General features: G+C 41.9%; 1 protein-coding gene across 4 annotated transcripts in view; it reads left to right on the top strand.

Annotated features, from left to right (window-relative positions):
* Window positions 1-25,076, top strand: part of MAD1L1 (mitotic arrest deficient 1 like 1) — an 860,690-nt gene that overhangs the window by 774,990 nt on the left and 60,624 nt on the right. The window lies entirely within an intron of this gene.

The following is a 25,076-nucleotide window of genomic DNA, read 5'->3' as shown; positions in this document are numbered from 1 at the left end:
GAAGAGGAGATAGGTGTACGATAAACTGCTTTAGAAAGCATGATTTAGGGTTAACTAGGTGGTGCAGTGGATAGAGCACAGGGTCCGGAGTCAGAAGGAGTAGAGTTCAAATCTGGCCTCAGACATTTACTAGCTGGGCAAGTCACTTCACCGTGCTTGCCTCAGTTCCTCATCTATAAAATAAACTGGAGAAGGGAATGGCAAACCCACTCTAGTATCTCTGCCAAGAAAACCCCAAATGGAGTCAGAAAGAGTTGGACACGACTGAAAACTGCCTGAACGACAGCAAACAAAAGGGAGCATGCTAGAGGAGTGTCGCCATGTAGTTTTATAATGATATTAGCTTTGGGAAGAGAAATGAGAATTCTGAACCAACATTGGTGCAAGGAGAAGGTTGAATGGCCGTCAAAGAGGAGCAGGTAGCAGTGGCTGATTAGAAGAGGGAGAAGCAGTTGCAGGTCATCCACCCTCAAGAGGAGAGAACAGTTACCAAGAGAAAATGAGCAGAGGAAAGGAATTGAGCAAGAAGGAAGGGGAGCTATCAAGAGCTATGTACTTTGGTGAATGAGAGGACTGGCACTTCTGCCATACATGGGTTACCTTGCCCTCCCAGGCCCTCTGAAGTCTAAAGTTAAATGGCAGAGACTTTACAAGTGAAAAAAAAAAAACAAAGGCCCACAGAAGGGAAGTAATTTGCCCAGGTTCCCACAGCCAAGACAGTGGCAGAGTCCCAGTCCATCTTCCCAGGTGAAGCCATTATCCCTCATCTGCTTCTTGGTGAGACAGGAGCAGGCGAATCGTGTTGTCACATTCAGCTGGAAGGCTCTGTTCTGATGAGAATGGCCCAACTGCTCCACATGCTTCTGGGAGCATCTGATTTGAAGGGAGAGAGATAAGCCACAGTGACAAAATCACAGCCTTATGGCACCTCTCTCCCCTTCGGTTGAGGAAGATAACATTATTTTTCCCACTGCAAATATTGCTCAGAGTGAAAATTAGAAGGAAGCAAAACATATTCTGTTGCCAGCAATGCCTAGATGATGTGCCTAGATGTTGCCTTTCCCTCCAAGGACAGCGTAAGTGAGTGCTTTGGGACTCCCATAGTTAATGATGGGAACTCTGGTAATGATTTCTCTTCTTCTCAGTCTGACCCCATGGTGAGGAAAATCAAGTTGAAATTAAATCAGATTTCAAATGTTAAACCAACCAATTAAAACAAAAAGCAATCACATAGAAACATGCATTTTTCAAAACATCATTGTTTACTCTGTCATAATTAATTTATTCCATGAGGAAAGTTTGGTTTGTTTAGAAAGGATTATTGAGAGCAGCCAACAGGGCTGGAGGCCCAGGCCTAATTTCATATTTCCAGATGTAGGGGTAGGATCTCCTTTGGTGTGGAGGCTGGAAGAAAGAGCTAGACAGCGAGTCCACCCTCAGCCAGCAAGAAAGAGGAACACAGCACACTGCTTTTTACCTGTTGGGTCCTGTTGGAATACATTTGTTCAGCAAAGTAGCTGTTTGAAATCAGTCACCTTCCCCTAGGACTATACAGAGAACAAGTGGAGCTGTCTAGACCCTCAGTGGCTGGAGAACCCTCCTGATGGATGCTCGGTCCTTAGATCAGAATTAGACAGTGACAGAGCCTGGGACTAGAACCCTGTTAGAAGGAAAAGTGTAAAAACGAGTTTTTCTGTGTTTGTGGACATGTTTTTCCTCTCTTATTGGATTGCAAGCTCCTTCCAGGCCTACAGTGTCTTCTTTCTGTTTGTATCCTCCACTGAACCTAGCTCGGCATTAAACACATATCAGATGTTAAATACATGTTTGCTGAGTGGAACTGAATTGAATTGAACCACATCAAACTGAGTTGAATCGAACTGACTGGTATGCTAGCAGTAAATGACCTCTTAGAGCAGAGAGAACACTAGGTTTGTGCTGAGAACATGACTCGGTGACACCTGAGACAATTTTTGGTGTTCTTCTGCTGGTCCCTCTAAACAGTGTCTTTTTCCTGTTTTCTTATTTTCATTTCCTTTCTCTCCCTCTGCCTCATTGGTTCCTCCTCATTCTTCAATCCTACATTTCCCTTCCTATCTTTGCCACATCTTTCTCTTGCCTTGTCTTTCTTGTTTACTGTCTCATTCTGTCTTCCCCCATTTTTTCTTCTATTTCATCTCTCTCTCTCTCTCTCTCTCTCTCTCTCTCTCTCTCTCTCTCTCTCTCTGTCTCTCTGTCTCTCTCTCTCTCCCCCCTCCTCTTTTCTCCCTGTCCTTCTCTCTCTCCTTCCCTCTTTCCTTCTCTCAGTTCCTCCTTCTCTTTGCCTCTTTCCTGCCTTTCCTTATTGGTATCACCCCAGTTTTACTCCTCTTCTTCTATAGATCAACCTACTAAAGACATTCAGGCTATTGCCTAGCCTATTTAAGAGACTATTCTATAACCTTACTCAAATTTTTGCCCCAAACAGCTGGCAGAAGCATCAAGTTTTCTCTTCCCTCTGGAGGATCTGTTACCATTTTGGGTAAAGGATGTTTAGACATGCTCAACCAAGGCAGTTTGCTTGTTGTCCTATTGTACTTTGAAGAAGGGGCCCCAACTTTGTGTCCTAATAGACTTTTAGACAGCCCAAGAACTCATTTGATAGAGGTTTCAGAAAAAAAAATAAAAACAAAACTTCTCTGCTAAATGTCAGGACAGTACACTTTGGAAAGAGATGATGTCTGAATTATTTTAATGCTAATTTAATCCCACAAACTCTCTCTCCCTTCACCTCCTCCCAATTGATGATGTGGTCAAAATCTTCCTCCTTCCTCTTCTTCAACTTCTTATTTTTATCAATTTTCTTTTCCCACGCCTCTTTTCAAGAGATTTTTCTTTGTTTTGTTCTCTTAATTATTTGGAAGATGGTGATGTGAAACCACCCTACTGAACCATTGTCATCAACAAAATAAATTCTGAAAAGTTTTCATATTCTCCATTTTCTTCTAACTGTATAATTCTGCCTGTCTTGCTTTTCCTTTTTCTCTTCTTCAACTTCATCACCACTGTATGTGTGTATGTATGATATATACACACATACACATACACATAGTGTGAAAGCCTGTTTCAAATTCCTGAAAATGGATCATCTCTGCTATTTAGTTTATATTTTAAGGGAATTCTGGCCCTCTATCTTTGTCCATTCTTTCTGGACATTCCTCCCATTGCAGTAGGTAATATTTGACTTATGTGAATTTATTCTTTGTGCATTCAGTCTTTGATGTCTCTGTTTTCTTATTGATTTAGTTTATCACGAGTTTTCCATTGACAGTGTCTAAATGGGAACCCAAGGCAAAGTTGGAACTTAAAAAAGAAGAGATTGTCATCAACCCTCCTTATCTCAGCCCCAGCATAGCTCTACTCTCAACTTCCTGTCGGGTCTTAGTTCCTGTTCTGCACATGATTGAAGAAAGAAGGAAAGGGGCCTGGCTTAGTGTAGCTTGGTGACCTGGTGGAAAGAGCACTGAACTGGATGTCAGGTGACCACGGCCAAGCTTTGCCACTGTTTGACGTGTGACTGTGGTCAAGTGACCTCATCTCTCTGTCCTTTAATTTCCTCATCTACCAGAGAGTTGAACTAGATTATCCATAATCTTTTTTAACTCCAATATTCAGTGACTCCAAATAAGGAGTTTCTAAGATTTCTGATCTTGTCCCTTCCAAGCCACCAAACCAAGCTCTGAACAAATTGTTACTTGCCCTCTCCTTTCCCCTGCCACTCCATTTAGGACTATATCCTTTCTCCATGGGGTGGACTGGCTTTGGGAGTTAGTCTTCATTGCCTAGAGTCTAAATTCCTTAGTTTGGGATTGAAGCCTATCTAATGATCTGGCCCCACCTTCGGCTATCTAGTTTTTTCAGCCCTAACTTTCTGCCTCAGCTAAGTTGTTCTGCTCAGTGCCCTCAACATGTTTTGCCCATTCCACTTTGGCATCTAAGCTCATGCTTTGCAACCTGACCTGAGTGGTTTTCTCTTCCTATCCAAATCTTGTCCATCTTTTAAGGCCCCAGTTCAAGCCCACTTTCTCTGATCACTCCAGTCCACACTGATCTTTTCCTCTTACGAACTTTGTAGTACTTATCATCCCAATCACTCTTTGGGGAACTTAATCGTGTACTATCTTCTCCTTTATTTAACTCTGTGATGTTAGTCTTACATGCTTTACTAGGCTGTAAATATCTTGAAAGGACAGACCATGCCTTAGAATTCTTTATATTGCCCCTAGTGCACGATGCAATCGTAGTTACCTAGTAGGTCATCATGAACAAATTGATTGGTAACCTAAAACCTTTGTGATCTGGAGTCCTTATAGTAGTGAGATCAGGGTTAAAGAATTCCTGAATTTATGGGATATGAGAAGTTGAAACTAGAGCATATACAAAAACATGGAAGCCTATTAGAATGCTTCCTATGAGCAAAGTTGAGCTGTGTCATAGAGCAGGAATTGGGGTTTAGGGTTTTTCAGAGGATCAGTCATTCTCTTACCTCTGTGATTAGACATTTGCTGAGAAAATTGTGAGGGCCCCAGGCAGCAATCATCAAGTGCTTCCTCCTGAACTTTTCTTTATTAATGAATCTTATCTCCATTCACACAGTGCTCTGTTTACTGCAGACTGTGGGTAATAAACAGAGATCAAGCAGACAGAGATGATAAATTATCTGTTCAATAATTAACAAATTAGCCCCAACAGATGGAATCAAAACAAAATCCTGCATGGCCCCAAGTGCCCACGCAATACTTGGTATTTCTTTCCCCTTTTAAGCAGATAAAGCAGAGAGAGAAAGCATTTATTAAGTGTCTACTATGTGCTAGACATTGTGCTTTAAACCACCAGACAACAACGTACCTCCCTCCTCCTGCTGCTATATGAGTAACCTCTTAACTAAGGGGTTCCACCTCTCCATTGGCCTGGTGAAATGCTGACAGATCCAGCTTAACTGGTCCCAATATCTAGTCATCTTTGAGAGATGATTAAGTGGGTCAGCAGAGGGAAACGGAGGCAAAGATAGTAAAAGCAAAGGGCAAGAAGTAGAGGAAGAGGAAACCATGAGGGAGGGTAAAGGAAGAATAAGACAGATGAAAAGTTTCTTGAAAGGAGCACCAACCTTAAGTTGAACAGCTGTGTTGCCTTAGCAGTGAAGGGTCACCTGAGAGTCACCGTAAATGTCTTTTTAAGAGGATATCCATATTTAGCCCAGCATACCAAATCCTGGTCAAAATTTGTAAGAAACTGTGGATTTATGTTATAGTGCCTTGGGACGGCTAGGTGGCACAGTGGATAGAGCACCAGGCTGGATTCAGGAAGACCTGAATTCAAATCCAGCCTTGGATACTTACTAGCTATGTGACTCTGGGCAAATCACTTCACCTTCTTTGCCTCAGTTTCCTCATCTGTAAAATGAGCTGGAGAAGGAAATGGCAAACCAGTCCAGTATCTTTGCCAAGAAAACTTCAAATGGGGTCAGGAAGAATATGACTGAAACAGCTGAACAGCAACAACAAAATTGTAGGTTGTAGTGACCACCAAATGACCAGTCTAAGGTTTAGGATGCTGTTACTGTTTGAAGTTATCCTTTAGGAAACCTGAGGAAATTTGGTAAAAGAAATACTTGATGGATGGTCACAAATTTCACTTGCTTCAATCTTATGATGATTTTTCTAGGAAAACAAAAATTCCAGAATGGCCAACATAATATGACTTGAAAACAGAGAAGCCAAAGTACTACTTAGAAGTGCTGACATTTAAGGCAGTGTGATGTAGCCACCTGGCTCAGACCCAGTGTTGAGACCTCAGTTCCTGGGTTGGATTCAGTAATCCATAAGGTCCTTCTAAGATCTGACATTCAGTGCCTGAGCACGAGAGATCCAGTCCACCAAGTTAGCCGTGCTAAAGGAGCTGTTGGTTATCCCTCCCCCATGGTGTTCTACCAAACAATCTTCATCTGAGTGGCTTGGAGCATCCTGTTTTATGGGAAAAGAAGCCAAGGCCAATAACTGAGTCTAAAGGCCTATCCAATGACAGATCTAGGATCGAACCTGACACAGAGTTGTACCTAATAGATGTGCCAGGAGTAAAAGGCTGATTCTATCTGAGAGAACTGCCATGTAGTGCTGCTTCTTCCTATACATCCATGCATATGCAGTCTCTGTTTTTGGTTGCCAGTGACTTCATGGTCTGTGTTCATTCTTTTGGAAATCATTTTCATGTTTAATCTTCTCCATGTGGCCCAGTCCCTAGAGGAGGGCTTGGGTGTGTGTGTGTGTGTGTGTGTGTGTGTGTGTGTGTTGATTGGCTCTCTTCAGCCCTAGAACATAGATTCGAGAGAATCTCTCTTGTCTTTTTGCTCTTTTCTTGGCACAGGCCTAAGGGGCACTTTAGGAGGTGCTTTCCTGCTGGGCAGCCCTGTCAGAATGAGCCTGCTGATGACTGATGCAGGCTTCAGTCGGAGAGTATATGGAGTGGATAAATGTGCCTGACGCTTTGTGATAGAGCTGGTAATTACATTTCACAATGAGTGATATTAATAGTGAAAGGAAGCTTCGGCATGTTAAATGAGAATTGGTATGAATAAAGGCTGTTGGAAGAAGTCATTTATTAACCTGATAAATTAGGGAAAGATGGACTTTTCACTGGACTCCCTGAGGATCTCTCCTGGATCTACTGCTGGGTGAGGCACCTGTGAGCCAGGATGTGCCAACCTGTCAGGGATCCATAAACATGACCTCCCACTACTCTGATGAGATGGGTACCAGGGAAAGACAGCTCCATCCCCAATGCCCCCATTGAACCACACTATGGATAGAGAATCAAACTAGGAAATCAGAGTGAGCCTCAAATGGGATTGGAAATCATTGAAAAAGAAAAGAAGGCCAAAAGTTTGTCACCGGCCTGGGCTTCCTGCTCCCTCTGATGTCCTGATTCCATCCCATTCTCCCAGGAGTCATGGTAATTCTCATACATGCTGTCTTTTATAGAAACCAGAGCATAGCCTTTATAGAAATGGATGGCAATGAGTACTGTGTCTGTCAGGGATTTTTGTGCTTACAAGCGAGCTATCATTTCTAGGGAAGCCCAGCAACCAGAGAAATGACTTCATCTCTGCAGTCCCTATCATCTAATGAGTACTTGGTCTGCTAAAATGACCATTAGGGCACAAAAGTTGGGGCTTACTCTGAAGAGCGTTGGGACAAAAAGCAAATTACCTTGTTTGAAGTAAAAGAAAACAGGTTACTTGTGGGACTGTTGTCTTTTATCCAAAATCTTAACCTTGACTACTGAGCTAAAAAAATGGTCATACGACATTTCTTGTCAATTTTTGTTATCTAGTGTGCATTAACTACTGCATCAGACTTGGTGCTGAATGCAGTACCCAGTATATCAAGCATCTAGGTCCTCTGGGAGCCTCCCATCTGAAATGGACACCACTGACATTGAGAAATAATGATCATTCACATTGACAGTGAACTAGATGTGTATATAGAATTATAACCCAGCCTGGATTATTCCTAGCCCAGAATCAGATATAAAGAGAAACTTAAGAATACTACTAACAGGAAGCCATCAGCAAAGGTGCCAGGGCTGGCCCATCTAATCCTCAGAACCTTTACCTTGGAGCTGCTTCTCCTCCTGAGGTCTGGCCTTACTCCTGAAAACTACTATAGGTCCTGTTGCAGAAGGGAGCAAAACAGTAGCCAGATAGACTAAACACAAGGCTGATGTTATTGGAAGGAGCTCTCCAGAAGCAGAATGATTTAATGGTGTGATTACTTCTTAATACAACACTTCACAAGGTTTTTTATTAGATTTTTTTTCTCCTCTTCCTTCCAAATGCTGTAGAAACATGCTTTTTTGAAATAAGCACCTGGGGCTGTTATACTTTATACCACTCAGTTTAATTAACTTTTAAATCACATAATGTCACCCAGACACCTCTCAGATGCCATCTCCCTCTGAGCAGGGTGGGGTGGGGTTGGGGAGGGCAGGCTGGGAGGAGCTCCCTTCTACTCAGGATGGTTTAGCCCCAGAGATTTTAGAATCTTGAAATTGGAAGGGGCCATAAAAGTCATATACGTGAGACACTTCACTCAGTGCAGGAATTCTCTCAACACTATCTCAGATGAGACTTGTCTTCTTTTAAGGAAATGACCACCATTACCTCATTAGTTCATGATTGGCTTAATGGGTCAGAACATAATTTCAGCCGGGTCACAGGTTCAGCGTTCACATGGAACACTTTGCTTTTCTCTCTTCCTTGGCCAGAAACTATATACCTAACCCCAAACAGCTGTCTTACAAAAGTATGCTTAAAGAAAGACTGGGAAAGAGAATGTAGATGGCTTTGTGAAAGCCTACGGGCACTATTAAAACAAAAAACAAAAAAAAACCCTCCAACTTTGTTCCCTAATGGGATACATAATGATATCCTATATGAAAGGCAGCAGCACATTTAGGTCAAAAAAATCGCACCCTTTTCATATCCCAACGTAGTGCAAAGCGGTTATTTCACAATGCTTTCTACTCTCTCCCTTCTTTCAGCTATTTTCCTTAGTAAAAAAGGTCATTCAGGTCTTACAACACTTGGTGGTGGCGGTGGTCCTTCATTCTTGAAGAGACAATGTAACTTTTGCTTGGGTGTTTAAACAGCCACTTTATGTCCCCTGGAGAAGAAGGCTGGGGTAGCCAGCGGACATGTAGGCTATACACTAGCAGTCCCTTTTTATCTGGCTTAATCAGTGTACACAGAAGCAAATATCTGTGTAATTCTAAATATGGGGCAGAAGAGACCAACAAACAGTCTCTAATCTGCCTTAGGAAGGATTTGGTGACCCTCTCCTGCTTTCCTTCACGTATTTCCCATTTTCAGTTGTCTGTCAGCCTTCCCTCTGGTTCAGAGAGCCAGGTCAGTGGTAGTGAATAAGTGAAAGTGAAGGCATAGTAACAGATCAATGATGACCTGACCAGCATCAAGCTAGAAAAGCATCTGAGAATAAACTGTTCCATGTGCACAGATGTGTACAAGTTGCATGTATGTGGTTCAGAACCTTTCTGCAGATACAAATGTGGACTTCCTTGTTGTCCTACTACCTTGGAAAAGCCCTACTGTGGCCAGTTTGCTAAAGAGTTAAGCTTAGATATAGAATTTCTCCAACATGTCACTGGGCAGGGGGCTGATTTTATGACCTATTCAATACCTAGCAAATCAACATTAGTATATTTCTCAATACAATTATCCTTTGTCTTGCTAATCTCCTTATGAGAACTAGAAAGGAAATGGGGGGGTTAGCATTTTCTTGTTCTCCAGGTTTTTTTTGCTTTCAATCCATTCTTTTCTGTTGGCTCTGAAAGACTAAAAGAGTTCCCTTCCCTCCCTATGAAGTATAAGAAGGAGTCAAATGAATGTTTTCGTGGGGATAATGCGTGTCACACAGATGCATAATGAGGCATAGAATTAATCCTTAAATTATGGCCCAAGAAGAAGGCATATAGTTGGATTTAACTATGGCACAAGGCCCATTATGAGCTTAGACAAATGATGAAGGTTGCCCACCCTGTACAATATTCATGTGCTTTGGGTACTTTGTTCCCCAGCCCAATTGCACTTGCCCATGAATGCCAACTATAGGAAAAAGGATATGGTGGACACCTGTATAAAACACATCTGTCCTGTGTTGCCATGTCTCTGGCTCTTTCCCAGACACAGAAACTGAAAGCCCTTACAACCATCTATTCCAGAACATGACATCTTGAATGTAAGGTGAAATGGAGAATAACTTTGTCCAGGCTGTTAGGCTGATTTTGAAAAGCTACCAGCCTGTGACATTTGTTACAGCCTTCAAAAATCAAATCCAGTGTTTACTGAAGTCCTAGTCTGTGTGCCAGGCACTAGCTACGCGGTTTACAAAAAAGGTGTGAGAGTGGTTCTTTGCCCTATAGAAGCTTGCAGTCCATCAGGGTGATAAAACTTTAAAACAGTCAGAAATTAAATACCAAGTTTTAAATAACAGTTCAAGAAAGAGGTCAGAAGTTATGTGATAATTTTCAGATTCATTATGCTTATAATACTATCTGTAGGAGTTCAGAGGAGGTAGAACTGAGTTAATTGAGGAAAGCTTAATGGTGGAGGTGGAGCTTAAAAGATGTGGCAGAGTTGGAGAGACCAAGAGAATGGGCCAGGGCATTGCAATGGAAGGCAGAATGAGAATAGGCACAAAAAAGGAAGGCACAAGGGTGTGCTGGAAAGGACCCTGACCTTGGATATGAAGACCTGGATTCAGATCTCAACGCTGCCACCTTCAACAGGTCACAACTTTTCTGGGCCTCACGTTCCTCATCAGTGAAATGAAGGAGTTGGATGAGGCAGTCTCTTAGGTGTCTTCCAGAGCTATCATTCCATGGGGAAAGGAAAGGGAATAGGCATTTATGTTGGACCTGCTATGTGCTAGGCACTGAGCTAAGCACTTCTACAAATACTATCTCATTTGACAACCCTGCTAGGTAGCTGCTGTAAAATCCCCATTTTACTTTTGAGGAAGCTGAGACAAAGAGAAGTTAAGTGACTTGCCCAGGGTTACACAGCTAATAAGTGTCTGAGGTCTGATCTGAACTCGTCTTTCTGACTCTAAGCCTAGTGCTTTATCTACTGCACCCTGGTTTTTAAAGGACACTGAAGTGGCTAGAGCACAAAAGAAGGGAAAGTAGTGAAGATAAAACTGGAGCAGATAGGTTGGAATTAGATTCTGGACGGTCTTAAGCATCAGGCTGAAAACTGAATAAAAGTATAAAGAACATTGGGAAAGGAGTCAAAAGACCTAGACTCAAAGACCTGGCTTCGTTCCCAGACAGGCTTTCTGGCCGTGTGACCCTTTGGATAATGAATAGGGCTAGATAGATGGTCTCTTAAGATCCCTTCCCATCCCAAGATTCTGTGAGCTGGCAAAAGAGAGCTATGAATGCTCGTAGGTAGGACCATATCGCAGGATCACAGACTTAAGGCTAGAAGAGACTGGAGAGTTCAAGTGCAGCTCCGGTATTTTACAGATGAGGAAACAGAACCTCGTACAGATGAAGTGACTTTCCTGAGATCATGCAGGTAGTAAGTGGCAGAGCAGGGATTCTAACCCAAAACCTGAAACTCCAAATGCGGCATTTTTTTCCTACTGCACTAAGACCTTGTCTGCTTAGCAACATAGCCATCCATATGGCCATTCATAAGGAGCCAAAAGAAACATTCCCAGTGTGGTGGACCAAGATTGCTGACAATCTAGAAGGTTATCTTTGATCTTTGTACTTTTCCAAGATGGAGAAAGTAATAATGAGGCCTTCTTTCCCCTTGTAAAAAATCTGCTTGAATTGCTTTGTGAGGTTTTTCCAAGCCTGATTGTACTTTTAATTTCATTATTATTATCCTTCAACTTGCTTTCTTTTAGGTCTTGCTGTATTTCTTTTAGGTTCTTAATTTGGAACTTCTGCTAATTTGCTTATTATAAGATGAATTAAATTAATTTTAAAAGATTTAATCAATTTGAATTAACTTATAAGATTAAATAAAACAAGTTGTCTTTCATATGTAAAAAAAGACCCAGTGGCAATAGAAAATAAACTGAGTAATTTTTCTGGTAGTAGTGATGGATCATACCATTCCATCTGCATATGATCTTTTGGAATTTTTTATTTTGTAATATAAACTGGAAAATCAAACGTGAGCATTTGCATATATAAGAAGGCTAGAAAAAGAATCTTGTTTATAAATTGAGAATATTAAATGTAACTATATATAATGTATGTATATATATAAACCATGTTAAATTATATATGTCACATATATAATTAATATGGTTATATATAAATTATAAATTATATATAATTATATACATAAATTACTTACATATATATATATAATATTTAACCTGTAATATTTACCAGTTTATATGTGACACCTTCTGATCTTTCTTCTCCCATCTTCTGTGTATACACACTACACTATCTTTTATGATTAAACTATGCAACTAGAAAACCAGTGGCCATCCAGAAGCCTTTTCTGGATACAACTCAACCATATGGAGTGCCTCTTTTACTTTGGCAGCCTAATTTCAAAGTTGTAGCCACTAGGATAACTGGAGATAGCCAGATATGCTATCCCATGAGATTAAACACAGAACTAGATGCTTTACCAAACCTGACTTCATCCACTGACCATATTTGAATTCCACTCTCTATATTTTCATTTTTTTCATTGATTAAACTGAAGGCTTCTGGGCTACACATAATAAGGGTAATTTTGCATCAACTCAAGAAGACTCAATGGTTGTTTCCTGGGTATTCTGCTCATTTTGTGCTAGTTACTCAGAACTGATAACTGAATTACCTTGCTGGAAAATGGTGGGAATTTTAAAGGGCATGCACCTAAAATCCCCAAATATGTATTTCAGAGAATGTATATGAATTATGTATATTCAACAGGCTTGACTCTTGGTGTGACTGATATAGTACAATGAAATCACCAGAAAGTGTCATAGAGAAATCACAGGTAAAAGTTTTTTGTTTGTTTGTTTGCTTGCTTTTTTTTTTTGTCCAAAGACCACATCTATCAGGGATAAAATTCCTATAAACTACCTGTTCTACCTAGTTGGGCTTCTAACTCCTCCGAAGAAATCTACTCAGGAATGGGGTATGAGGAAGGAGAAGGGTGATGGTGTTGCCTTAGATGAGTAACTTCAGAGGGGTAGTATAAATAATTGATTTGTCACTGTTAACAGAAGTATAGACATCATTATGTTGGAAATATGAGTACTACTAAGGGCCATCCTACTTCTGATCTAGAGATTTCTGACATACTGTGCTCCAGAATCACAAAATTGTATACTGGAAGAGTATGCAATAATTATGTCCATAATCATGGATGAGCATAAACATAGATGCTAATGTAGTTAAATAATTTGCTTTTTATAGGAATAAATGTAAAACGCTGTACTTAGGTTTAAAAATTAAGCTGCAGAAGTACATTTACTAGCTGGATGGGGAAGGCTTGGGTTTATATCAGTTCATGAGATGGAGACCTCTGTGCTTTATCAGACTCAAATTCAGTAAATCAGCACCGTGATATGGTGGCAAAAATTAACATATCCCAATGCATTAATAAAGGCATGGCATGAAGAATGAGGAAAGTGATAGTACTAGTGGATTCTTCCACAATCAGACAACATTGGTGTGTGTAGTTCTGAACACATTTTAGGAAGGTTGTTGACAACCAGGAGTGTGTGCAGTGTGATCAGGCCAAGGAAGGTGGGGGAAACAATGCCATGCATTTAACTTGGAGAAGAGAAGGATTGGTGGATTGTAATCACTCTTCAAGTAGATCTGGCATTTGGAAGAAAGATTAGACTTGTTCTGCCCAGCCCTAGAAGTCAGAACAAGAAGCTGTGGATAGAAGTTGCAGAGGCAGATTTTGACTCACAAGGAAAACCTTCCTAAGAATTAAAGCTGCTGGCAAGTGAATGGGCTGCCTCAAGAGGCAAGGAGTTCCCTGGCAGTCTTCAAGTGGAGGCTGGATAAGTATGTATTGGGAGTGTTTTACAGAGAATTCCTGCCCATATAGAGGTTGAACAAATGACTCTTAAGTTCCTTTCCAGCTCTGAGATCCTGTAATGCCGTGAATGAGTGCCCAGGATACCTTTGCAAGGCTCTGCGCCCAAAGACAGAAGGAGCCCTAAGACAAACCTAGACATCACAGTAGCTGTTCTGTGGTAGTACTAACCTACAGTTTTCATGTTCTTGCTAAAAACAATAGATATTTCTAGCATGTTGTCTGAGATCTACATGGCATTTGTATCTGATGCCCTCTCTTTAGGCCTGGCTCTTCAGCTAAATCTTCTAAACCCAGCAAAAGACACTAGTTGGTAAAGATCAGGCATTCTGTTATTTTGATAATGCTGAACATTATAAAACCAGAGAAGTAGCGAATGATGTTCAGTAGGGCCAGGGAGCTTGAATCAAAAAGCTGGCTATTTACCAGCTCTGTGGTCTTAGTCAAATCTTACCACCTCTCTGAACTTATATAAAATGGGAGAGATGGAATAGATGTTTTTTGAGTTGCCTTTCAACACCAACATTCTGTGACTCCATTTACTCTCAAGTCTGATCTTCAGGAGAAAGTGCAGAAGGCAACAAGGAACAACCTAGGGTCAGAGCAAGTGAGACAGCCCTTCCCTTCCTTCTGCTTCTTTTCATTCTCCAGACAATGTGTAACACTCTAGGCTTGGAATTGTGGGGAACCTGAAAACCTGCTTACATTGCATGTAATAAAGGGCAAAGGGTCCTTTCTGGTACTTTGCCCCTTAGTGGACCACTATTGCTGTACCATAGGTGGGAATATGCTACTTCTTCCAGGACATTAAGGTGGGAACTCTTGGTTCTGTCTGAATTCCTCTCTTTACTAACTTGGTTTCTCTGTCTTTTTCCTTACTGCCCCCACAAAGGCAATGAGGCTGAAATAGTTCTTCCTTTCTTCATAGAGGTCAGAAATGCTGACATCATTCTTCTCTTCTGTGTTAAGGAAGGTCAAAATTAAAATAGGGAAGTAGTGGGATAGAAATGATCATACCAGTTGGGGGACAGAGGGCAGGGTTGGCAAGTTAACATTAGGTCTTTGGCCAATAAGACTGTATTCTGGGCCCCGAGGGTTGAGAGGGGTAAGAGAGGCAGGTGGGAGCCAAAAACCGATAGAGTTGTGCCTTGATAAAATAGTAGGCAGTTGTGAAGTAATTAAGTCAGCAGAAATGGATGCCTCGGCATTGGTCACCTTTTCAAATTCTGGGCAGGTTCTGCTGCATTTGCAGCTGGGACTTGAGAGGAAACACTGCATGCAGCTGTGAATACCAAAATCCAAGCCAATGGCAGGAGGCTTAGCCAGCTTGACTTGCCCAGGTAGGCAGAGATGTGGTAAGCAGGACAACTTGGTAAGCCTTGATTTTTTTTTTCTTAATATGCATTGCGTTAGGATTTCATAGGATAACATGAAGGTAGAGGAGGTAGAATTATGTTTGAAGATAGGAGGAGAATGCAAATGCATGATTATGCCAGTGGCTTTCTAACTGAGTTATTTTGAGGAGTGAGGGTGCAATCCAACAGGAGCCAAACCCAACTTGTTCCATGTGTTTTCAGAGGGTAAATTTAGGACCAGTGGGTGGAAGTTACAGGGAGGTAGATTTTGATTCAATATAAGGATGAATATTCTAACTAAAACTTTTGTTGTTAAACAACAAATGAAATTAGTAGATAGTAACTTCTTGTCACCATAGTTTTCCTACAGAAAACCCAATGGAAGGTCCCTAAGAAGTGGCAAGATAACCAAGAATAGTCTAGAAGAGATTGCCCCAAGTGGTAGGTTGGGGATAGCCTCTCCAGTGCCTTCAGATCCTCAAGATTCTCGGCTGCTATAAAATAACAGCATCGGCCATCCTGGAAGCAGCCTGGAAGAATAATCAATCTTCTGTTCTAATCACAGGAGAAGATGGCATCCTGTCCAATATCAGCAAAGGTCTCACCTAGGAAAATAGATGAAAGGGGGATCCATGTAGGGGAAGAGTCCGTGGAGTTTGAAAAGGATCAGCAAGTAGCCTTTTTATGAGTCTCCAGAATATGTTTCTGTTGAGAAGGGAGTGAGCTATTACCCTGCTCTGGTTGGTTAGTGAAGTATAGGTACTTGTCCTGTGGATTAAAGAAATAAAGCATCGTTATAGGTGTTTCAAGAGACCGTGCCCTGAGGTTTGGTAGGAAAAGGGATAGCTTGAAAAAATCTGGGAAATCTATACAAATTTGTGCCGTCTCAGTGCTTATGTGGAATGTGCCTATATAAATACAGTGCCTGGCAGAGGTGCCAGCTCTCTTCTAGCCGAATACCATTTGCATTGTAGTTAATGTTAAGTAGGAGACATTACAGCTAATACTAAGAAATTTCCAAATGTGCTTTGGAATAGCCTATTACTTTCCTAGCTTATTCATAACTGAATAGGGCTTATGAGTGTTCCCATGAGAATTTTTTTTTACCCATTCTGCTGATTTTCCCCAGCAGGGTATCTATTGTAACCACTCAGGTTAAGGCAAAGAGAAGGCATGGAAGAACAAATGCCTTACACAGTTATTCAGGAAATTAGATTTTTCCCCCCTTAAGGTCACACACTCCACTGTAAAAATAACCAATATTTTCATAAACAAAATTTGAATGTTTCCTCCCCTTGGGGAGACAGGTCATGGGTCTTGAGCTTCATCATTCATCCTGCAAGGTGGCAGCTCCCTATGTAATCTGTTGTTTTATCAACTAATTTCCATTATTTACAGTTTACTTTTCTTAGTCATTGGTCACAGTGACTAGACCAGCAACGGAAGGGGAGAAAAACTCTCTAGCTCAGCTACCAAGACAGATAAGGCTTACCACACTGTTCAGTGACCATTAAGAGTCAGGGATTTGTACTGCATTGGCAACCCACCAAAATTGCCTCCACAACAAAGCAGGGCAGAAAAAGGGGAAGAGGAAGAGAATCATTTTTCTAGGTGGGACCCCCTCCACTGCAGCCTGAGTGAGCTAACCCCCAAACCAGCAGCGCACATTTCTACCCCCACCCGTCCTTCAAGCTTAGTTCAAGTCCCACATCTTCTTTGGAGCCTTCCCTATCCTCTGCAGCCTGCAATGATTTCTTCTACCTATAAACTACTATAGCAGTTATCATTACCTATCTTGTGATATCACTTGTGTAATTGTTTGGGGTTATTTAGCTCACATTATTACTTAGAGAGGTAGATTTGTATAGTGAAAAAAGAATAGACCTTGGAGTTAGGAAGACCTGGGTCCAAGTCCCACCTATGACACATACTAGCTCTGTGTCCCTGGGCAAGTGCCCTCAGCGGCTCACTAAGACTCTGAATTATAGAAAGGGGCTAACCTACATTGGTGGAAGGAGTTTCCTCACTTAGGAGTTCCCTATACCAAATGAAATCACATGTCCAGCCCCAACCCTATTATTTCTTCACTTTTCATGTAGGTAACCTGGCCCAATGGAAAGATTGTGGGCTAAGGAGTCGGTGTGCCTGGGTGTTTTACTCCTGTCTTAACCAGCAATGTGACCATGGGCAAATCCCTTCACCTCACCTCTAAGCAGTGATAACAACCACTTGCTCATGATTTCCTAACTTAGTTATAAAGTCCTTGAAGGCACAGATTGTGTCTTATCACAGAATATATTTTGTCATCTTTGTCTCCTCTATGGTGCCCAGCCTGGGTCTTTTATTTAATTGCTTCTCAATAAATATTTGTTTGAATGAATGGTTGACCATAATAGAGTCAGGAAAAATATCCCAGCCATTCTCAAGATTGAAAACTAAGGAGCAAACTCATACTCAGAATAAGCCTATTGCTGAGCCGTCTCCATGAGATAGGTTCTTAGAAAACAGGAGAAAGGGGGTGGTTTTTCTTCCTCTCCCCTGCTCTGGAGAGGGTAACATCTGTTACCCATGAGTAATACCTGTCAGCAGCCTTTCTGTGGCCATCAGTACTTGCCTTCTCTTCCATGAACTGCTGTGACACTTAATGTCTGTGCTACTCATTTAGCATTCACTGTTTCTGGCCTGTATTATTATTATTATTATTATCAGTTATATCACGTCCTTTATGGGTATCTTAACTTCCCAGCTAGATAGTAAGCCCTTTGAGGGCATAGACCATGTGTTATCCCCAGCACCAATCATGGTGCCCTTAAGGCAATGGGAACTCATGAGGCAGCTAGGTGGCATAGTGGATAGAGCGCTGGCCCTGGAGTCAGGAGGTCCTGAGTTCAAATCCAGCCTCAGACATATAATGCTTCCTAGCTGTGCACTAAAAAAAAAAAAAAGAAGAAGAAGACAAGGGGAACTCACTAAGTGTTTGAGGAAATCAGAAGTTTCAGATAGCATTATGCAAGGATGCATCATGCTGTTGTCATTGTCGTTGTTGTTGAGTTGTTTTTCAGTCGTGTCCAACTCTCCATGACCTCCCACTTGGGGTTTTCTTGGCAGAGATCCTGAAGTGGTCTGCCATTTCCTTCTGTAGTTCATTTTACAGATGACAAAACTGAGGCAAACAGGGTGAAGTGGCTTGCCCTAGAATGCGTCGTGTGCCATTGTTGAATATATGATATGTATTTTTTTAGGCCTAGAAGGAACTGAGCATTGGCCAGCTTATGTATCTTCACATCATGGTTGGTGCCTGACCTGAACTTCTTGGTGGTTCTGTGGGGCCCGTGGAAAAATGATTGCTATGCTAGGCTAGAGTCTTCTACTGCAGCATTAGCTGCAGAGCCAGCATGTTTGAAAACTGCATGCCCACTTGTCCCTGGAAGGCATTCTAGAGCTGTGCTGGAAGCACACTGAACCCCAGATTTGGAGGAGAAAGAGGACTATCATGTTCTGGGCTATTAACCCCTGAAGTTCCTCATTAAATTGGATGCTATGATACAGTGATACCATCACCAAGGCTATGGGCTGTTGTCATGGAGTTGGAAAAAAAGATCACTTGTAGGGTTAAGTGATCCTCACCACGTAAGCTAGGTAAATTGCCAAGCTAGTGTAGACTCTTGGGATCCCAGAGTTAGGAGGGACTTCAGACTACAGAAATGCCCTTTATAGCATCTTCAACAAATGGTCTTTTGGCTTCCTCTCAAAGATCTCCAGAGCCATAAAGCTCATAAAAAATGCAAAAACTTCCGTTTCCCTCACAAGCCATTGGGCACATGCCCATTTGCCCTCTGGGGAAGTTCTCTCCTCAGTCATGTGCCGGATTCAGAAGGATCACTGACTGATATCATGAGTCAGGTGGCTAGACTTCACCAGAAGATAAGAGTTCACTAGTCAAAAATCTGGAAGACAACCCACTCAGATCAAGCCTCCTTTTTTGAGTTGATCATAAATTATGGCACCTTTACTCTCCACTGTCTGGTTGTTATGCATGGCCATTCCCTGGAGAAACTATTCTATAGTGTTTATTAAAAGTACCCTCTCCAGAAGCAGTGCTCTTTCTACCATGCCAAGCTGCTGTCACCATCTCCCCTTGCAAACACACAGTTCATAAAACTCAAAGGAAGGTTTTATTGAGAGCCGGAGGGAAACGAAATACAATTTACAACTGAGTTCAGGACTGACAAAGACACCTTCCATTGATCAGCCCTTTCCCCAAAGACTTGTGTAGATCCTCAGTTACGCACTGAGTAGGATTGCAGCAGGGAGGGCCTCTCCCAGTTCCTCACTGGAAGCTCTTCCTGTGGTTCTGCACAGTTCCCAGCAGGTGGTGTAGGAGAAGGAGCCAAGCATCACCCCCCTCTGCCGGGCTGTGTCCCTGTGGTTTACTTCTCACCAGCCCCTGGCCAAAGAAAGCTCCTTTTTGTCTTGAACCCTATTCCCTCCAGCAGAGGAGTGGGGATCACACTAGAGCTTTCCTCTTCTGACCAGCTTGTATGAACTGATGCAGAATGAGACACATTTTTTTTCTTCCCCTTTCTGAATGTTTTAGACCATTTGAACAAAACAATGAATTTTAAATACAATGACAATATAATTTCTTCATATCTTTCTGAACTGAAGAACCTTATTCTTTTTCTTTTCTTTTCTTTCTTTTTTTTATTTCTAGGCAATTGGGGTTAAGTGACTTGCCGAGGGTCACACAGCTAGTAAATGTTTGGTCTGAGGCTGGATTTGAACTCAGGTCCTCCTGACTTCAGGACTGGTCCTCTATCCACTGCACCGCCTATCTGCCCCAAACTTTATTCTTAAAAACCTGTCCTTACCTAGAAACCTTCTACCCCTTTGATCTCTTCAGGTTCACTTTTCTAGATCTGTAATATCCTTCTTGTCAATTTTATGGTCATAATCACCCAAGTGGCATAACACATACTTTCTACCACAGCCACACTGCTTGGAAGGGACGGAGAAGAGGAAGACCCAACTCTGATAGTATGTAGATGTGTACTGTAGGGGAATGGGGCAAGAACACCACGTGTGCCTCAAGCCCATTCCAGGCTTTACCTGGGGCACCTGTTTTCTTTACTCTTCTTTGCACAGAAAGGGAAAAATCCTCTAACAAAACTCATTTGCTGGGAAGAGACTCAAAATCTCAGAAATGGAAAGAACCTCTGTTGTTTTTTAGTCATTTTCAGTCACATGCGACTCTCCATAACCCCATTTGGAGTTTTCTTGGCAGAGATACTGGAGTGGTTTGCCATTTCCTTCTCCAGTTCATTTTACAGATAAGAAAAGTGAGGCAAACAGGGTAAAATGACTTGCCCAGGGTCACACAGAAGATGAGTCTTCCTGACTGTAGCAGTCTATCCACTGCACCACCTAGCTGCTCCAGGAAGGAACCTCAGAGGCCGTGTGATATAACCCATAACTGAATAGGAATCTGCCCAAAATGAGTATCCAGTCTCTGCTTAAGGACATCTAGTAATGGGGAAGGGTCTTTAGGGGATCCCTCCCTACCAAGTGAGCCCATCCCACTTTTAGATAGCTCTACCAAGATTTTTTAACTTATTTATCTATTTTTAGTTTTCAGCATTCACTTTTATAAGATTGTGAGTTCTGAATTTTCCCTCCTCCCTCCCCTCCCCATCCCCATCCCCAAGACAGCATGCAATCTGATATAGGCTATCCATGTAAAATCATGTCAAGATTTTCTTTATTTATCAAATCTGAAATCTGGCCCTCAGCAGTTTCCACCCACTCATCCCAGTTCTCCTCCTGGGCTCAAGCAAAATAAATAAAATCCCTCTCCTCTTCCCCATCTCCCCTGCTTTTTTTTTTCAAACATAACAGTCTTTCAAATACTAGGGCTTATCTTTGTTCTCATCCCCCTCAACCCGAGTCACACAGAGACTGGTCTTCTCTAGGCTAGATATTGCCAGTTCCTCTCATTAAGCCTCATATGGCATGGTCTCTAGTCCTCTCACCATTCTGAGCACCCTCGTCTGAATGGGCTCCAGCTTGTCAGTGCCCCAGACTGAACACAATACTCTAGATATGGTTGAATGCCAGCAGAAAACAGGGAAATGATCAGTTCCCACCTTCTGGATACTATGCCTCCTTCAATGCAATAGAAAGTTACATTATCGTTTTTGAATGACATGCAATATTCTTTATTCATGTTGAACTTGTTACCCACCAAACTCCCAGGCTCTGTTTTGTTTTGTTTTTTTCATATAAACCATTATCCAGTTATGCCTCCAGTCAGGCTGCCTGACCTCCAAATGGACAGAATAATGTTTCCTCTGAGGTTTGCCCTGGAACCACTCAAGACTCCTTCCCCACCTTGGTGTATCCACTATTCAAGCTTCTCTCTTTCCCTGTTCGTCTTCTCTCACTTAGCTGCCCCAGTCTGAGTGTATTCATTCTGCAATAGGGGAATTTACATGAACTGAAAAATCCATTTGATTTCAATATTCTTAGCCTTGGGTCTCATGAAATGACGCGATCTTACTTTGTTGGGGGCCTTCTGTCCTTCAAATCCTGCCAGAAAACATGAAAACAGAAGCTAAAAATAAGCAAAAACATGTGTAGCCCAAAGCTTTAAGCAGCCTGTGGCACTGTGCGGAAGCATAAATACATAGTAGGCACTCAGTTAGCACTGGTTCATGTGGCTTGATTTGAAGTGATTCCAAGCTGCCTGAGCCCAGGCATTTTTGATATTTTGCTGTGTTCTTTCATTGTTTAGCTTGGATCTGCCTTATTCTCCCCAATATCCTGGAGAGTACCATGAGCTCCCTAAGGTCAGGGATTGTATCTTATTCACCCATCCTCCACCTCCTGCCATCCAGCACAGTGCTTTGCACATGATGGGCATTTAATAAATACTTGTTAACTTGAAGTGAGTTGAATTGAATCAGAAAGCACTCTTTCTACAGGATCTACTCAAAACAAGGCCATAGATAGATAGCCAAGGGTCTTGTCTTCGCAGCCACCACAGTGGTAGTTTTACTCTGCCGTGATGTAAACACAACAACCTATGCTAATGTCCACCATATTTGGATGTACCCATGATTGAAAATCAGTACCTAGGAAATGGGAAAAGACAAATTTAGTTCAAAATGAAATGTTATTTTCAAATGCTTCTGACAGAGAAGGGGGAAATTATTCTTCCTAGTAGAGATATGAACCATTAAAGTCCTTTAAAAGTCATTTCCAAAATAAAATCACAGAAAGATACATGCCAGATGTGAGGGGATTATTTGTATTCCATTCTAAGGGCCAAGGAGCAAATCAAGTGCAGAATATGTTTTGAAATTTCCTTTTTAAATGAATATGGTCAATGAAAATACAGTGCTATCAGCAGGACATGAAATCTCCTATTGCAAGATGAGGAAAATCCCATAATATTATTCAAGTCTCATGAAATGGCACTGGAAGTGAATAGCAGATTCATACAGGTGTGGGGTGCTGATGAAATGGAAAACGCACTTAACACATTTTGCAGATACAAATTGCATCAGACTGGAGTATTTTTGCAAAGAGAACATTTCCTCCCCCTTTCAGCTTTTGTTGTATTGGTTGCATTAAGCGGGGGGGAGAGAGGATGAGGGAAAGGAGAAACAAGGCTGGAGAATGTAGGACCACATACAATTTGCAATTTCTGACAGTTGTCTCTTTAAGGCTTAGAGTGAGATTTGCTTAAGTTTTTTAAATGATTTAGGCCCTTATGTAGTAACTGTTCTCCAAGAGATTCTGAGAACTTTTATTCATTCAGGTTATGAGAAAGTTGTGTGCCCTTTTGTTCTTGGGAAACTCTTTGATTTGGGGTGCCTCACACCTCCCCTCCAAAGCACTCACGAAACATAGCATCTCAGAACTGGAAGGGCCTCAGAGGTTGCCAGATCCAACCTCCTTTACAGAAGGACAGAAGGACAGACTTGCTTCTGCAATAACCAATCTCTGACAAGCGGCCACTGAGCTTCTGCTTAATCCCCAAAGACAGGAAACTCCCTGTCCTGTACGGTGACCTCCCATTTCTGGCCAGCTCCATGCCATGGGCTATCGTTATTCAGCAACTTGGTGTGGGCTGGATCTGCTGCGGCAGGATCAGCCTTCCTGAATGTTGATAGACAGGTTCTGTGGGACGCTAGTTCTAGCCAGTGTCGTGCTTTGCAGCTCCCTAGGAATTCAGAGGGAGATTCAATTTTGCTTGATGTAGCACAGAGCCTACCAAAGGTTTCAGACTTTGGTTCATACTTTGTCTTCAGAAGAGGTAGGTTCATGAGAGGTACCTTAAAAACATACTTGTAAAGTGTTTCCGAAGTTATTGCCTCACAACAACCCTATGAGGTAGGAGAAAACCGAAGCTCGGTGAGACTTGATCCGTGATCAGTATCAGAGCTGTTGTGTGTAGAAGGCAGGATTCACACCAAAGGCTCCTGATCCCATTCCTGATCCCATTCCAACTCTTTTCCTCACCAGACCACATTGCTTCTTGGGTGCATTCCTGCCTAGAAGAAAGTGAAAGTTCTCAATGTATCCAATCAGTCCAACTTTGCTGATTTTCACACGTCCCAACACTGTTACCACGATTTGTTTCTTAGAATTATGATATGGGAGTGATCTTTGATTCTTGTCATGGAAGGACTTCCTTAAGTGCACTTTCTCCATCAATTATTCATCATTTAGAAGTTTGATGTTCAGCTGCCCTCTTCTTTACTTCAGTTAAGCTGTGATGTCTTTAATGTGTATATTCCTTCTATCTGTACAGATTGCTTCCTATCCATGCCTTCTCCTCCTATATAATTCTGGTTCATCTTCTGCCATTGATCCTCATCATAAGGTCCACTCAACATACCAGAGGTATTCCTCTAATTTGTCATTGTTGTTTACATTTGCTGATACCATGATATCCTGAAAGCTTCCTGTCTCTTATCCTTCATTCTCAACACATGCCACATGACTGGAACCCTAAGTCTTCTTTCTTTATGATCCCTTTATGCCACTTCTTGCATTTGCTAAAGAGCATAATTCATTATTAGACATATACCATGCCTATTTAATAATAGCTAGCATTTACATAGCACTTATAAGGTCCTGGGATCATATACTGGTCAGTCAGCAAGTGTGTGTTAAATACCTACTCTGTGCTAGGCACTACACCAGGTATGGGAGGTTCAAGTACAAAGAATGAAAAAATTCCTACTGGCAGTGAGCTTATATTCTAAGGGAAGAGACAGAAAGTACATACAAAATATACACTTCTATAGCATAAATGTATGCAAAGTAGTTAAATACAAGGTACTTTAGAAAGGAAGGAACTAGCAATGGGGTGGAGGGCATCAAACAAGACTTTGTGTAGATGATAGACCTTGAACTGTGGACAAAAGGAAGAGATGAGCTCTCTGAGTTGGCACTAAAGGGGGAGGGCAGTCCGAGCATGGTGGACACTGGGCAATGGCACATAGATAAGAAAAGGTGTATAATGAGCAGGGAACAGAGAGAAGGGCAGTTTGGCTGGATCACATATTGCAGGAGGGAGGATAATGTTTAAGCTAGGTTGGGGCCAGGTTCTGAAGTGTTTTAAAAGCCAAGCAGAGGTGTCTACATTTTATTCTAGAAGCAATGCAAAACCACCGAGGGGCTTCACACGTTCAGATCTGCGCTTAAGGAAAATTACTGTCAGCAGTGTGTAGGATGGACTAGAGCAATAAGAGACTTGACATAGGGAAACCAGTGAGGAAAATGGTGTGATAATTTAGGTAAGAGGTGCTGAGGGCCTGAACTGAAGTGGTCTCTCCACGAGTGGAGAGAAGGGGTCAGACGCAAGACATATTGTGGAGGTAGAAGTGATAAGATTTGGCAAATGATTGTATATGTGGAGTGAGGAGTCTGGGATAATGCCCAGGTAATGGACCTAGGGGACTAGAAAGATAATGTGCATTTGAGAGAAATCAGAAAGTTTAGAAGAGGAGGGGTCTTGGGGGGGATGATAACAGTTCAGTTTTGGACATATTCAGTCCAAGATGTCAGTGAGATATCCGTTTTGAAAT

The sequence above is a fragment of the Phascolarctos cinereus genome, unplaced genomic scaffold (genome assembly GCF_003287225.1).
Source record: "Phascolarctos cinereus isolate Bilbo 61053 unplaced genomic scaffold, phaCin_HiC Scaffold_4;HRSCAF=312, whole genome shotgun sequence".
Lineage (NCBI taxonomy): Eukaryota > Metazoa > Chordata > Mammalia > Diprotodontia > Phascolarctidae > Phascolarctos > Phascolarctos cinereus.
This window is presented reverse-complemented; position numbering and strand designations above follow the sequence as displayed.